At 43.6% G+C, this 14147-nt stretch overlaps 1 protein-coding gene across 1 annotated transcript in view; it reads left to right on the top strand.

Annotated features, from left to right (window-relative positions):
• LOC144479184 (uncharacterized) overlaps window positions 1-13935 on the top strand; it is a 57084-nt gene extending 43149 nt beyond the window's left edge. Inside the window, exon 2 of the transcript XR_013495480.1 lies at window positions 13801-13935. The gene's annotated coding sequence lies outside the window, so the exon portion shown is untranslated. The remainder of the gene's footprint in view (window positions 1-13800) is intronic.
• Window positions 13936-14147: the final 212 nt, after the last annotated feature.

The following is a 14147-nucleotide window of genomic DNA, read 5'->3' as shown; positions in this document are numbered from 1 at the left end:
GTGAAGAGTGAAACACAGGTTTAGAGTCAACACTCCACTATATTGTAAATCCACAATATTGTGAGTGTGACAAGTATGTTCAGTTTAGAAAAGAACATTGGGTTCAGAAAAATGATACTGGGATCACACGAAGGGCAGAATATACATTTCAAAGGACATAAATTAGTTAACATCCAGTGCAGTACTGAAGGGGTGCTGTATTGTTGGAGGCTCCATCCTCCATGTGAGACTTTAAACTGAGGTCTCGTCTAACTGTTGGAGCAGACATTGAAGATCCATCTGGAACTAGCTCAAAAGAGAAGGGAGTTTTCCTGATGTCCTGGCCAACATTCTTTCTTGAGATGCACCACTGTGAAAACAGATTAGCTGGCTGTTCACTTCATTGCTGCTTGCGGAGTTTCCCAGTGTGTGAAATAGCTGCCGTATTTCTGTAGCTCAAAGTGACTGCACTTCAAAGTGAGTCCTTGAAGGAGGGAGCTCTGGAGGAATACAAAGAAAGTAGGAAAGAACTCAAACGAGGAATTAGAAGGGCAAAAAGGGGTCATGAAATGTCCTTGGCAGACAGGATTAAGGAGAATCCCAAGGCATTTTATTCATACGTTAGGAACAAAAGGGTTGTCAGGGAAAAAATCGGACCTCTCAGGGACAAAAGTGGGGAATTATGCTTAGAGCCCAAAGAAGTAGGGGAGATCCTAAATGAATACTTTGCGTCGGTATTCACAAAGGAGAGGGATGTGTTGACTGGGAGTGTCTCGGAGGGGAGTGTTGACCCGTTAGAGAAAATCTCCATTACAAGGGAGGAAGTGTTAGTTTTTTAGGGAATATAAAGACTGACAAATCCCCAGGGCCTGATGGAATCTATCCCAGGCTGCTCAGGGAGACGAGAGATGAAATCGCTGGGCCTCTGACGCAAATCTTTGTCTCGTCACTGGACACAGGTGAGGTCCCAGAGGATTGGAGGATAGCTAATGTGGTACCGTTATTTAAGAAGGGTAGGAAGGATAACCCGGGTAATTATAGGCCGGTGAGCTTGACGTCCGTGGTCGGGAAGTTGTTGGAGAGGATTCTTAGAGATAGGATGTATGCGCAATTAGAAAGGAATAAACTCATTAACGATAGTCAGCATGGTTTTGTGAGAGGGAGGTCCTGCCTCACTAACCTGGTGGAGTTTTTTGAAGAAGTGACTAGAATGGTTGACGAGGGAAGGGCCATGGATGTCGTCTATATGGACTTTAATAAAGCATTTGACAACGCCCCTCATGGTAGGTTGGTGCAAAAGGTTGGATCTCATGGGATAAAGGGGGAGGTGGCTAGATGGGTGGAGAACTGGCTTGGTCACAGAAAGAAGTCTCATAACACCAGGTTAAAGTCCAACAGGTTTATTTGGTAGCAAAATAAACCTGTTGGACTTTAACCTGGTGTTGTGAGACTTCTTACTGTGTTCACCCCAGTCCAACGCCGGCATCTCCACATCTTGGTCACAGAAGACAGAGGGTGGTAGTGGAAGGGTCTTTTTCCGGCTGGATGCCTGTGACTAGTGGTGTTCTGCAGGGCTCTGTATTGGGACCTCTGCTGTTTGTGATTTATATAAACGATCTGGAAGAAGGTGTAACTAGGGTGATCAGTAAGTTTGCGGATGGCACAAAAATGGCTGGACTTGCAGATAGTGAGGAACATTGTCAGAGGCTACAGAAGGATATAGATAGGCTGGAAATTTGGGCAAAGAAATGGCAGATGGAGTTCAATCCAGATAAATGCGAAGTGATGCATTTTGGTAGAACTAATGTAGGGGGGAGCTATACGATAAATGGCAGAACCATAAAGGGTGTAGATACGCAGAGGGACCTGGGTGTGCAAGTCCACAGATCCTTGAAGGTGACGTCACAGGTGGAGAAGGTAGTGAATAAGGCATATGGCATGCTTGCCTTTATAGGACGGGGCATAGAGTATAAAAGTTGGGGTCTGATGTTGCAGTTGTATAGAATGTTGGTTCGGCCGCATTTGGAATACTGCGCCCAGTTCTGGTCGCCACACTACCAGAAGGACGTGGAGGCTTTAGAGAGAGTGCAGAGGAGGTTTACCAGGATGTTGCCTGGTATGGAAGGGCTTAGTTATGAGGAGAGATTGGGTTAACTGGGGTTGTTCTCACTGGAAAGACGGAGGAAGAGGGGTGACCTAATAGAGGTGTATAAAATTATGAAAGGCATAGATAGGGTGAACGGTGGGAAGCTTTTTTCCAGGTCGGTGGTGACGTTCACGAGGGGTCATAGGTTCAAGATGAGGGGGGGGGGGGGTGGTTTAACACAGATATCAGAAGGACGTATTTTACACAGAGGGTGGTGGGGGCCTGGAATGCGCTGCCGGGCAAGGTGGTGGAGGCGGGCACGCTGGGAACGTTTAAGACTTATCTAGACAGCCACATGAACGGAGTGGGAATGGAGGGATACAAAAGAATGGTCTAGTTGGGACCAGGGAGCGGCGCGGGCTTGGAGGGCCGAAGGGCCTGTTCCTGTGCTGTATTGTTCTTTGTTCTTTGAGGAGAGTTTTGAGATGTTTTTGAGAGAGATTGATAAGATGCGAAGATATTTCCTTTCATTCTCAAGTATACAACCCGTAGGTATTAAGCTATAAAGACCAGGTCAGTGCCAAGTCCAATTCCTGCTCTGTGTTAAATTAACTCATGTCCGTCAGGGTGACAGTGGATTGCTGCAATTGGCTTTAATGTGCCAGCTTCCAAAAGGAGAGAAGTATCAAGCAGATCTCAGCCCATGGCCCCTATTCAAATGACCATTACTGGAAAGTACAATGACGGCTCTCAAAATTCAGAAATACTCCATGAAGAGCATTTATTCAGTGAGACACGAGGGGACTGTTGGTCAAATGAGAACTGATTCTGGTACAAGTCACTGCTTGGAGGAGAGAAGTGAAAAAAAGAGAAAAATGAATGAAAGCAAACAACAGATACTATAACCTGTCTCCTGTAATAACATTCTGTACCGATTACTCACCTGTTCCATTTCTCAACCACAATCTGATAAAGAAATGTTACGATCGATTGCACAATTCAAGACAGCTTGTTCTTGCGTGTGATCTTTAAGTTGAATCCTATCACTGTTGTAATGACACATTATGTTTTGCACTCTCAGGTCCGGGTATAATGTAATTATTTGGCCTTATGTTTGTGTGGAGGGGCAGATTGTGCATTTATGAAGTATTGTTGGCAATAAACCGAACCAGTTCTTGAGTGATTTCCACTCGCTCAGCCTCAGTGAATGCGTGTGAAGAAGCTTCTCAAGCTCCAACACAACGTCCCCTCTAAGCTGTGTGAGTTTGTGACTGCACAACAAACGTGAATGTACCGGCAATGAATGATCCTTTCAACAGCTAAACAGGCGGCACACAACGAACATTCCCTTTTTAATGCAAACAGGTGCAGCAACATAGCAACTTCAGTCATGATCTCACTGAATGGTGGAACAGACTCGATGGGCCGAACAGGCTACTTCCGCTCCTACATCTTATGGTCTTCTCAGGACCATATAGTGCCACAAATAGGTCACGCACAACAAAGAGAAATTAGAGGGGGGCGTGGCTCCTATATGATATGAAACTATAGAGGCTGAATTCGAGAGGGTTTGCTAGTTTCCACCTCAGTGAGATACGTGGCCAAACAGGCGAATGGCATATCCAGCTGCTTCCTTTCACGTTGGGATTTCTGAACTTGTTATTAAGGACGGTGTGGAGCTAGGGCCCAATTTATCAAGAGTTGGGTACTGCAACGACACTGGATTTTGAACATGTGCAGGAGGTGTATACTTGCTCCATCACAGCCTCCCTGTATCTGCCCTGTATCTTCCTCCATCACAGCCTCCCTGTATCTGCCCTGTATCTTCCTCCATCACAGCCTCCCTGTATCTGCCCTGTATCTTCCTCCATCACAGCCTCCCTGTATCTGCCCTGTATCTTCCTCCATCACAGCCTCCCTGTATCTGCCCTGTATCTTCCTCCATCACAGCCTCCCTGTATCTGCCCGTTATCTCAAAATTCCATCTGTGCTGGCGGGAATAATGTATTAAATGTTACTTTGGTTCATCGTAAACGATTCGCTTTTCAGCTCGTTACAGAGCATCACACTTACTGCTTTGTCGCAGCTATCCCACTGTATTATACTTCAACAATAATAGTTCTAAACTTTAATACCTCTGATCCATTCTAAGTTGCCACAGGGAGCAGCAACTGCATCAATCTTGTAGCTCCTGGATATGTCAAGGAGGTGGTGAGTTATGATCAGTTTTTTGGGGCAAATTATTTTATCCCTTCGCCTTTGAACAGCCAGCAACAAAATGAAATGGAATTGACTCTTTTGTTTCAGCTTCCCTTCTTGCCAAGGTCTTATTGATAGCGACCAAAGGGCCATTTGTTTCCTGCGCACAATTGTTTTAATCTTTGTAACCACAAGGCTCTCGTTAACATTATGCAGGTCGATTGTGGCCATCAGAACTGGATACGGGAAGTGAATGCTGTCTTCCCGGACAGCAGTGCTTTGTGTGCAGTTCCAGGAATTTTCTAGACACAATGAAACATTGAGCCATTAACTCTTAACAAACCAGGCCATTTCACCTCTTGAACCTGAATCAATGAACCGCAGCGTCACGCAAACTCAGTGTTATAATCCAGGTCAGAAACTCCCAAAGTGTTTTATGAAGTCAGCCGAGCTCATTAGTTTTGCACTTTGAATTTTGGCATGGTGTTTCGCTCCAGTTATGATGCAAATGACCCACTAGGGAGCTTTTATCAGTCAAAGTTTATTTAAGAATACAGTTAACACATGGAAAGAAAATTAGCAATATCTTTTATCAGTTACAGACAAGAAAAAAAAATCATGATATTGTATAAACCTTAACAACTACAAATACTGCTCCAACACAATATTCTTACCAACATACACCTCGGTTTAGAATCATAGAATCCTACAGTGCAGAAAGAGGCCATTCGGCCCATCGAGTCTGCACCAACCACAATCCCACCCAGGCCCTATCCATATATCCCTACATATTTACCCACTAACCCCTCTAACCTATGCATCCCGAGACACTAAGGGGCAATTTAGAATGGCCAATCAACCTAGCCCGCACATCTTTGGACTGTGGGAGGAAACCGGAGCACCCGGAGGAAACCCACGCAGACACGGGGAGAATGTGCAAACTCCACACAGACAGCGACCCGAGCCGGGATTCGAACCCAGGTCCCTGGAGCTGTGAAGCAGCAGTGCTAACCACTGTGCTACCGTGCCGCCCCAGGTTTAGCACAGAAAATATATATGCTCACGTGATGCTGGATCTTACAGCTTTGCAACACCTTCTGTGAATTAGTCCTTTGGATGGAGAATTGAAAATATGACTTTCTTGTCCTGCAGCTCCCAGCACACCTCGAGGTAGAGATAGAGCTTGCCTCTAGCTAGCAAACCGCCAACAGCAACATTTTCACTCCAGAGAGGCAAGGAAGACTGCTTCCAACTAGCCAGCAGAATTTCTAATACCAGAGAGAGAGACAAAAACGCTGCATCTAACCTGGAGTCCAAACACCTTCTAATTAGCCAGCAACCAAAACTGAAAATAAAGAACACTTGTGAGAAAAAAAACTGTCACACCTGACCTGTCAACCATTCCCCCAACAATTCAAAAGAGGCATAAAACGTATAAAACTCCAGGACATTGGATCAGGCCAAAATTAAAATTAAGCAAAAGGCTGTTGTAGGTAAAAAACCTCTGACGCTATTAGTAGATCAAAATGCAGGTTTATTTTCACAATTGTGGGAGAAGTGAGGTTCCTAACAGTGGACCCAGGCCTTCTCATCGAACACAAGTAAGAACAGAGTTTATATATGTCCCTGTTCCCGCCCTCATTACATTGCAATTTTCTGAGATGGCTGTTATTGTTCATGGTGAGATTCTTGTTGTTTTAGCAGTATCTTCCTCTGCGCAGTTTGTCCGATCTCCAAGGCCACGATTGTTCGTCATTTATATCCATGAAACAACATCACAGGTTTTGCACAAACAAGTTAACAAATATACATACAGGTTTGAATAATACTTTATATCAGGATAAGATGAATAACGTATGATGAATATATATATATGAATCTATGGTGATTCAAAGACAGAAGGCATACATGTCAACTCCATCGTGTTAAACAAAGGTACATAAAAATGGAGGTTGTTTAGCTTAACTCATAGAACATTACAGCGCAGAACAGGCCCTTCGGCCCACGATGTTGCACCGACCAGTTAAAAAAAAAAAAACTGTGACCCTCCAACCTAAACCAATTTCTTTTCGTCCATGAACCTATCTACGGATCTCTTAAACGCCCCCAAACTCGAGCTGGGTTAATCGCATTTCTTGATAACAAATGGAGACAGAGGAATAGCTGTTCCTTTTATCTGGCACAGACATGAAAAACACCGAACTCTGACAAAAACATGGACTCTGCAGTGTTCTAAACAAAATCACAGAGTTCGGGTCTTACTGCTTAAGTGTGACAAGGGTCATTAACCCATTCCCGACTGCAAGGCCTATTATATGACCCTAGCAACAATAAAAGATGCCGCTACAGACCTCATGGTGCCAATAACAAATAGGCTTGCTTACAAACTGAAGAGAACATGATTAAAAATACACTTCTTAAAGTCACAGTAGCATCACAACAGAGAGGTCTATGCACCTGTCAGGACTATTACTGAACACAAGAGAAGCCCATTACTCCCATCACTCGATCTTTAAGTAACCAGGAGTCCAGCTTCAAAAAAACAACAAACTAGAAGACACCCTCTTTCACAGGTGACTAGAATCCCCTGCCAGGTTGTCACATATACAAACCCAACCAAAATGCTCTATCAGTTAACTGCCATCCACAATTAGAAACATAGAAATAGGAACAGGAGTAGACCATTCAGCCCTGAGAGCCTGCTCTGCCATTTAATATCATCATGTAAAGGTACACAGGTCACTGAAAGTAGCAATGCAGGTGGAGAAAGTAGTCCAGAAGACATTTGACATGCTTGCCTTCATCGGCCGGGGCATTGAGTTTAAAAATTGGCAAGTCATGTTGCAGCTTTATAGAACCTTAGTTAGGCCACACTTGGAATATAGTGTTCAATTCTGATCACCATACTACCAGAAAGATGTGGAGGCTTTGGAGAGTGTACAGAAAAGACTTAGCAGGATGTTGTCTGGTATGGAGGGCATGAGTTATGAGGAGAAGTTGGAGAAACTTGGTTTGTTCTCACTAGAGCGACAGAGGTTGAGGGGCGACCTGATAGAAGTCTACAAGATTATGAGGGGCATGGGCAGAGTAGATAGTCAGAACTTTATCCCAGGGTGGAAGAGTCAATTACTGCGGGGCATAAGTTTAAGGTGTGATAGGCAAGGTTTAAAGGAGAAGAATGAAGCAAGTTTTTTACACGGGGTGGTGGGTGCCTGGAATTCGCTGCAGCGGGAGGTAGTGGAAGATACAATAGTGACTTTTAAGGGGTGTCTCGACAAATACATGAATATGATGGGAATAGAGGGATATGGTCCCCAGAGGGTTTGGGAGTTTTAATTCAGACGGGCAGCATGGTCGGGGCTGGCTTGGAGGGCTGAAGGGCTTGTTCTTGTGCTGTAATTTTCATTGTTCTTTGTTATTTGAATGTTTTCACAGTAGAGGTACGTAGATTATTGATAAACAAAGGTTTTTTGGGTGTGGTCAGATGTGGAAGATGTTGCAATTATTACGAGATCTTGGTTCAGTGGTAGGTTTCTGGTAAAACTGGGCGCTGTAACCAGGTGACACTCTTATTCCAAAAAGGAAAAGAGGGAGAGATCACAGCCCTCAATCTGTTTCCTCTGTTGAAGGCTTTCCGGACACCACCTGTGTCACTTGCAACCTCTCTTGTAGTTGGCAGCCTTGCCTTGAAATACTTCACCCATTGTGTATTTCAAAGATTTTGGATGGGTCTGTCTGTGGCAGCCATTGGTTCAATATTCAGCACTTTGTAGTTTGAGTGTTTGTTCCTGAGACAATCATGCGTTTTGATGAGTGTTTGAGTTAGAGGAAATATCTCTTGCTTCACACTCCCCTGAGGGTGACTTGTTGGCTTCTCACTTTCACTTTGGAATATGACCTTGCATTTTGAAGCAGTTTGCTCAGTCTCAGTACAAATTGCTAAAGTTCTGCTCAGTTGAAAGTTGAAGCATCATATTTTCAAAAATAAAGGTGCATAGTCTCTTAACAGGAGGATAGTGATAGACTTCTGGAGGACACATTTAGACTTGTGCAATGGAAGACACAAGGCAGATAAAATTTAATACAGAGAGTTATGACGTGATACATTTTGGTTAAAAGAATGAGGAGAGGCAATATAAATAAAGGTTAAAATGTGAAATGAGGTACAGGAATATAGAGACTTCCGTGTATATATATATATACATATATGTGTCTGCACAAATTGTTGAAGGTGGCAGGGCAGGTTGAGTAAGTGTTTTAAAGGTAATACAGGATCCTGGACTTTAGAGGTGTGGAATACAAAGCAAGGAAGTTGTGATGAACTTGTATAACACTCTGGTTCTGCCTAAGCTGAGAGAAAGTTTCCTGGCCTGTCACACCTACCTTGGGAGAAGGTGCCTGCAAAGGTGGGAGTTTTGTTTTGGGAGGCCAGTGCATGCTGGAATCAGGCCTGCCACTCCAGGAAAGAGTTTGGTGACAGCCAAAGTGGGTGCTGGGGCGAGGAGTGGTGGTTAGAAGATCCACCATGGTGCTTTGGGATTTTGTCCCAGTTATAAAAAAGACAATAAGCCCCTGGCCCTCACTCCTCACAATCCCTCACCCCCAAGTACTCCCCATGTCCCATCAGTGCCAACGTACACTCACCGCCCATCCCTGCCCCCTTCAATGCCCTATGCCAAGCTTTGTTCTTCTAATCATCCCCCATGGCCCCTCATATCCTCAATGCCAAGCAATGGTAATTACACGCCTATTCACCCACTATCTCCTCTGTACAACCAATTAACCTTATAGTGACAATAGGATGTGTTTAAAAAGATTTAAAAAAAAAAATTTATTCATATACTACAAGCCAATGAAATGTCAATATCCACGCTCTTTAAAGTACCAATAGCATGAACTGCAAGCACCTGAAACCTCTTTATCTTATGTAAACAAACATTGTGAAATTGACAGGAGAGATCAGAGAGCTGGAGCAGTTAATCAAGCAATATTTTCCTTGGGGTGCAGCTGGCTCAGCACTCCAATGGATCTCTGTCCTTTCAGCCAAGCCTCACTATTATTCCTCACCACACCATTCTCTCCAACATAAAGCATTTTATTTACTGCTGCTTGAACATTAATTATTAATTACTAATGTTTTGATAGTTCCACAGTAGTACATTATACTGGAGAGATGGCACCAAGGTAGAGCTACATCAGTATTTATATTGGAGGTAGACTGGGGTGTGGAGTTGGAGCAAATATCTCTGGCTCTCTAATAATGCTTGTGAGCAATGAAGAGCTGCCAGCCTTTGAGTTGCCAACCAGGATGTCAGTGGTACTGATAATGCGCCCACTCAAGGCCCAGGATCGCTGAGTGACCTAGGCCACAGGGGAGCGTTTGCAAGAGGGGAATTGTGAGGAAGGGGTTGTGGGGAAGGGGGGAGTGAGGTTCTTAGCAAGGACAGGGGTCTTAATGAGCCCCTGCTCCTGATGCTGGGTCACTTGATCTGGCTCTGAGAGCCTTAGAACAAGGGACTACCCACTCCCAGAAGTTGCCAGAACGCTGACAGAGTTTGGTTCTTTGGCTGCTTGCATGGTGGGGTTCCTCGCCTGATGTTGGGTGAACACCAGCAGTGGTGGGGATGAGGAGCTTGAGTGATCATTAAGAGTCTCAAAATGTGGCGGGGTGGGAAGGATATCCACAAGCCTCCCAGCCATAGATTTATTCAGGCAGAAGCAGACAGGTGATAGCTAGCATGTTATTAAATGCCCCCTCAGCACCAAATGTACCATGGGGGAGGGCATTAACTTCTGGCCATAAGTCCCTTGGCATCAACGGAAACCAGAACATTGGGAGAGTTGTAAAGAGCTGTTGACTGGCCGTCACCCGTGTTACACTGTGACACACAGTTGAGATTGACAGCAGTGTGTCAAGTTACTCTGCCTTCCAGTGGGTTGAAATATTTCAGTGGCTGCAAGACGAACAGACAATAAATATTTCTCAGGGTCAAACATTACAAAAACAACTTGTATTTATGTAGTACCACTTTAATATGGAAAACCATTCCAAGTTCCGTAAGGAAAATGGATAATTTCCAAACATAACACTCACATTAATCTTTGACTGCACTAATAGAGGGGGTTTTAGTTCCTGGGAGTTACTCGGAATCCATGTTAATGATTATTGGATCTCCTCAGGGCTGTGTACTGTCACCTTTACTTTGCACCTTCTATATGAATGGCTGATGATCAGAGTATGATGACGTAATGATCCTGAAGTTTGCTGATGATATGGTACTTGTAGGACTCTTAAGGAATAATTGTGGAAACACAGGAATTTGGTGGAGAAGTTCACACAATGGTGCGATAACTATTCTTTTAAATTGAATGAAAGCAAGATGAAAGAGCTAGTTATACACTAGGAAAAAGCCAGTTAATGATATTGTTCCAGTGAAGAACAAGTATCTAGGTATCAAAGTTGTTATAATTCATTTCAGAAACTCAAAGTGTTTTATAAAGTCCGCCTGGATCATAAGTTTTGCACTTTGAATTTGGCTCGGGTGAGCAAGAGATATTTCACTTCAGGTATGATTCAAATGACCCACTAGGGAGCTATTATCAAACAAAGTTTATTTAAGAGTTCCATGTATGGAAAGAAAATTAGCAATATCTTGTACCAATTACATACAAGGAAAAACAACCATGATATAGTATCAATCTTAACAACTAAACACCGTTCCAACAAAACAAATCCCATAAACAAAACCTTTGCCACAGCAAAGACTAATACAGCAAAGACTAATACAGCAAAGACTAATGCTCACTTGATACTGGAACTTAACCCTTTGGTTGACTGCTGCAATTCTCTTGAGGCACACACAGACAAGCTTGGAGTCAGAATAGCTTCTGACCTTTGGTTGGAGAATTGAAATCCTGACTTCTCAGCCTTGTAGCTTCTAGCGGCCCTCTGGATACACCCAGAACAGTTTGAAGTCAGAACAGCTTCCCAGAACATCAGGAGAGAGAGAGAGAGACTCTAGGCAAGCCAACCACCAACAGCAGATTTCCCACACCAGGAAGACAATAAGCTTTGCTTTCGACTAACCAGTTGAATTTCCAATACCAGGGAGAGAAAGAGAGAAACACTGCTTTCAGTCTGATGTCCACTCCCTTCTAAAAAACTGAAAAATTAATTCTTAAATTGTTTCCTGGGGAGGAACCACCTGACCTTGACTTGTCAATCAATCTCCCCCCTCATAATGCAAGGTCATAAAAGATTCCAGAGTAAAAATAAACAAAACCCCATTTAAGCCATTGAAGTAGCAACAAAAGGACTTCTAGTAGACAGCCCAGAAATAATGAAAAAAAACAACCTGAAAAGGTCTGCTTGGAACTGCAGAGAATATGATTTAAAATAAAACATTTCTTAAAGGTACACAAATGTCACAAAGTTGATGATAAGTTGAATTGGAGGGAACAGTGTATGGATGTGGTGGCTAAGGTGTATACATAGTTATACTACATATGAAAACTAAAATCCTTTTGAGTGAACCTACTGAACCCTTTTGAGTGAAACCTCCTCTTTGCAATATATTTATATTAATGGTTTGGATGAGAATATAGGAGGCATGGTTAGTAAGTTTGCAGATGACACCAAGATTGGTGGCATAGTGGACAGTGAAGAAAGTTATCTCGGATTGCAATGGGATCTTGATCAATTGGGCCAGTGGGCTGACGAATGGCAGATGGAGTTTAATTTAGGTAAATGCGAGGTGATGCATTTTGGTAGATTGAACCGGGCAGGACTTACTCAGTTAATGGTAGGGCGTTGGGGAGAGTTACAGAACAAAGAGATCTAGGGGTACATGTTCATAGCTCCTTGAATGTAGGGTCACAGGTGGACAGAGTGGTGAAGAAGGCTTTCAGAACATTGAATACAGGAGTTGGGACATCTTGTTGAAGTTGTACAAGACATTGGTAAGGCCACACTTGGAATACTGTGTACAGTTCTGGTCACCCTATATAGAAAGGCTATTATTAAACTAGAAAGAGTGCAGAAAAGATTTACTAGGATGCTACCGGGACTTGATGGTTTGAGTTATAAGGAGAAGCTGAATAGATCAGCTAGATAGTCAATATCTTTTCCCAAAGGTAGGGGAGTCTAAAACTAGAGGGCATAGGTTTAAGGTGAGAGGGGAGAGATACAAAAGTGTCCAGGGGGGTAATTTTTTCACACAGAGGGTGGTGAGCGTCTGGAACAAGCTGCCAGAGGTAGTAGTAGAGACAGGTACAATTTTGTCTTTTAAAAAGCATTTAGACAGTTACATCGGTAAGATGGGTATCAAGGGATATGGGCCAAATGCGGGCAATTGGGACTCGCTTCGGGGTTTGAAAAAATGGCGGCATGGACAAGTTGGGCCGAAGGGCCTGTTTCCATGCTGTAAACCTCTATGACTCTATATACAACTATAGTTGAGCGTGGTATCCTTTTTGGATGTCTTGACTGGCACTGTTATCTGAGGAAAGCGGACTCTTTAAAGACACAGAGATTATTGAACCAGGCAGGAAGGGTATTTCATCAACCATTCCTTCTTGATGAAATCTGCTCTCAAAAATATTTGACAAAAGAGTGCCATGAAGAATGAGAATCAGCCCTTGCCTCAAGGGCTGTTGGATATGTTCTGGGAAAAGTCCACAATCACTCAGATACAGGACAAACTTGTTCCTGAACTCATTTGTGCCCGTTGAGAAGTTTTAACAGAGTTTGATGTATGGATAAGGATATGCAGGGTGGGTCTCACTGACTGATTATTTTAATTCATTGTAATGACCTTAGGACAATTTTTAATTAAGGTTAAATCTCTGTGATAGGGTTTTTAAATTTTATTGCTATTATTTATCTGCGAATAGGATGTTTTGTGGGCATTGCAAATAATCATGACATTCAGTGACTGGGCTGTTAATGTTTGCAAAAGGCTCATCATCCAATGCCTTTGATGGGAACTCACCAAGGCTCCTTAGGCAGAAGTCTAAACGCTCTCCCTGTGTTTGCGTGGGTTTCCTCCGGGTGCTCCCGGTTTCCTCCCTCAGTCTGAAAGCTGTGCTGATTAGGTGCATTGGCCATGCTAAATTCTCCTTCAGTGTCCCCGAACAGGTGCCAGAGTGTGGCGGCGAGAGGATTTTCACAATAACTTCATTGCAGTGTTAATGTAAGTCTATTTGTGACTCATAAATAAACTTCTTGTTCCCAGTCGTTTTGTAAAAGCTTCTGCATGCAGACTTCTAAGTTGCTTTCTGTTGTAATGTGATAGATTTGTCTCCTGGCATACTACTTCTTTGAGTTTATTGAAATGTCTTTCGTGTGACTCTGACCACTCATGCCATTTGAGGAGAAGGCCATTGAGCTGGCCAGGGGAGGAGGAAGAGCGTGCTTGCACAGAGGGTGAAGGGGCCTTGTAGACAAATGTGAGAATGCTCAAGACATGCTGTCATTGCTCAAGTTCCAAGTGAGTAATCCCCTGTAATGCATAGATGCCATCTCCCTTCTCTTGCAGACCGACCAGCGGAACAGGCTGATCCATCCTTGTGCTCCCTGGAGCCACCGGCCTCCAGCAGTTCAGAGGGGGACATCTCCAATCCCAGTGTCCTCAGACTGTGCAACTAGATATAGCTCTGGATATTAAACTGGCATGCTGGACTTCTCCAATATTCATCACTTAGTCATTCTGGCAATGGCATTCATCTTGACGAGACACAGCTGAATCTTGAGAGGTTTGCAATTAGCTTTCCAAGCAGAGGGCCACCTCCTTCTTCAGGGTTTTCAATGCTGTGTAATTAAACAGTCTTGCATGAGAATAATCAACGCACTCTCACAGCTGTACCTTGCACATTGGACTGCCCG

The sequence above is a fragment of the Mustelus asterias genome, chromosome 25, assembly GCF_964213995.1.
Source record: "Mustelus asterias chromosome 25, sMusAst1.hap1.1, whole genome shotgun sequence".
Classification (NCBI taxonomy): Eukaryota; Metazoa; Chordata; class Chondrichthyes; order Carcharhiniformes; family Triakidae; genus Mustelus; species Mustelus asterias.
The sequence above is the reverse complement of the archived record's forward strand: the minus strand, read 5'-3'. Positions and strand labels throughout refer to the sequence as shown.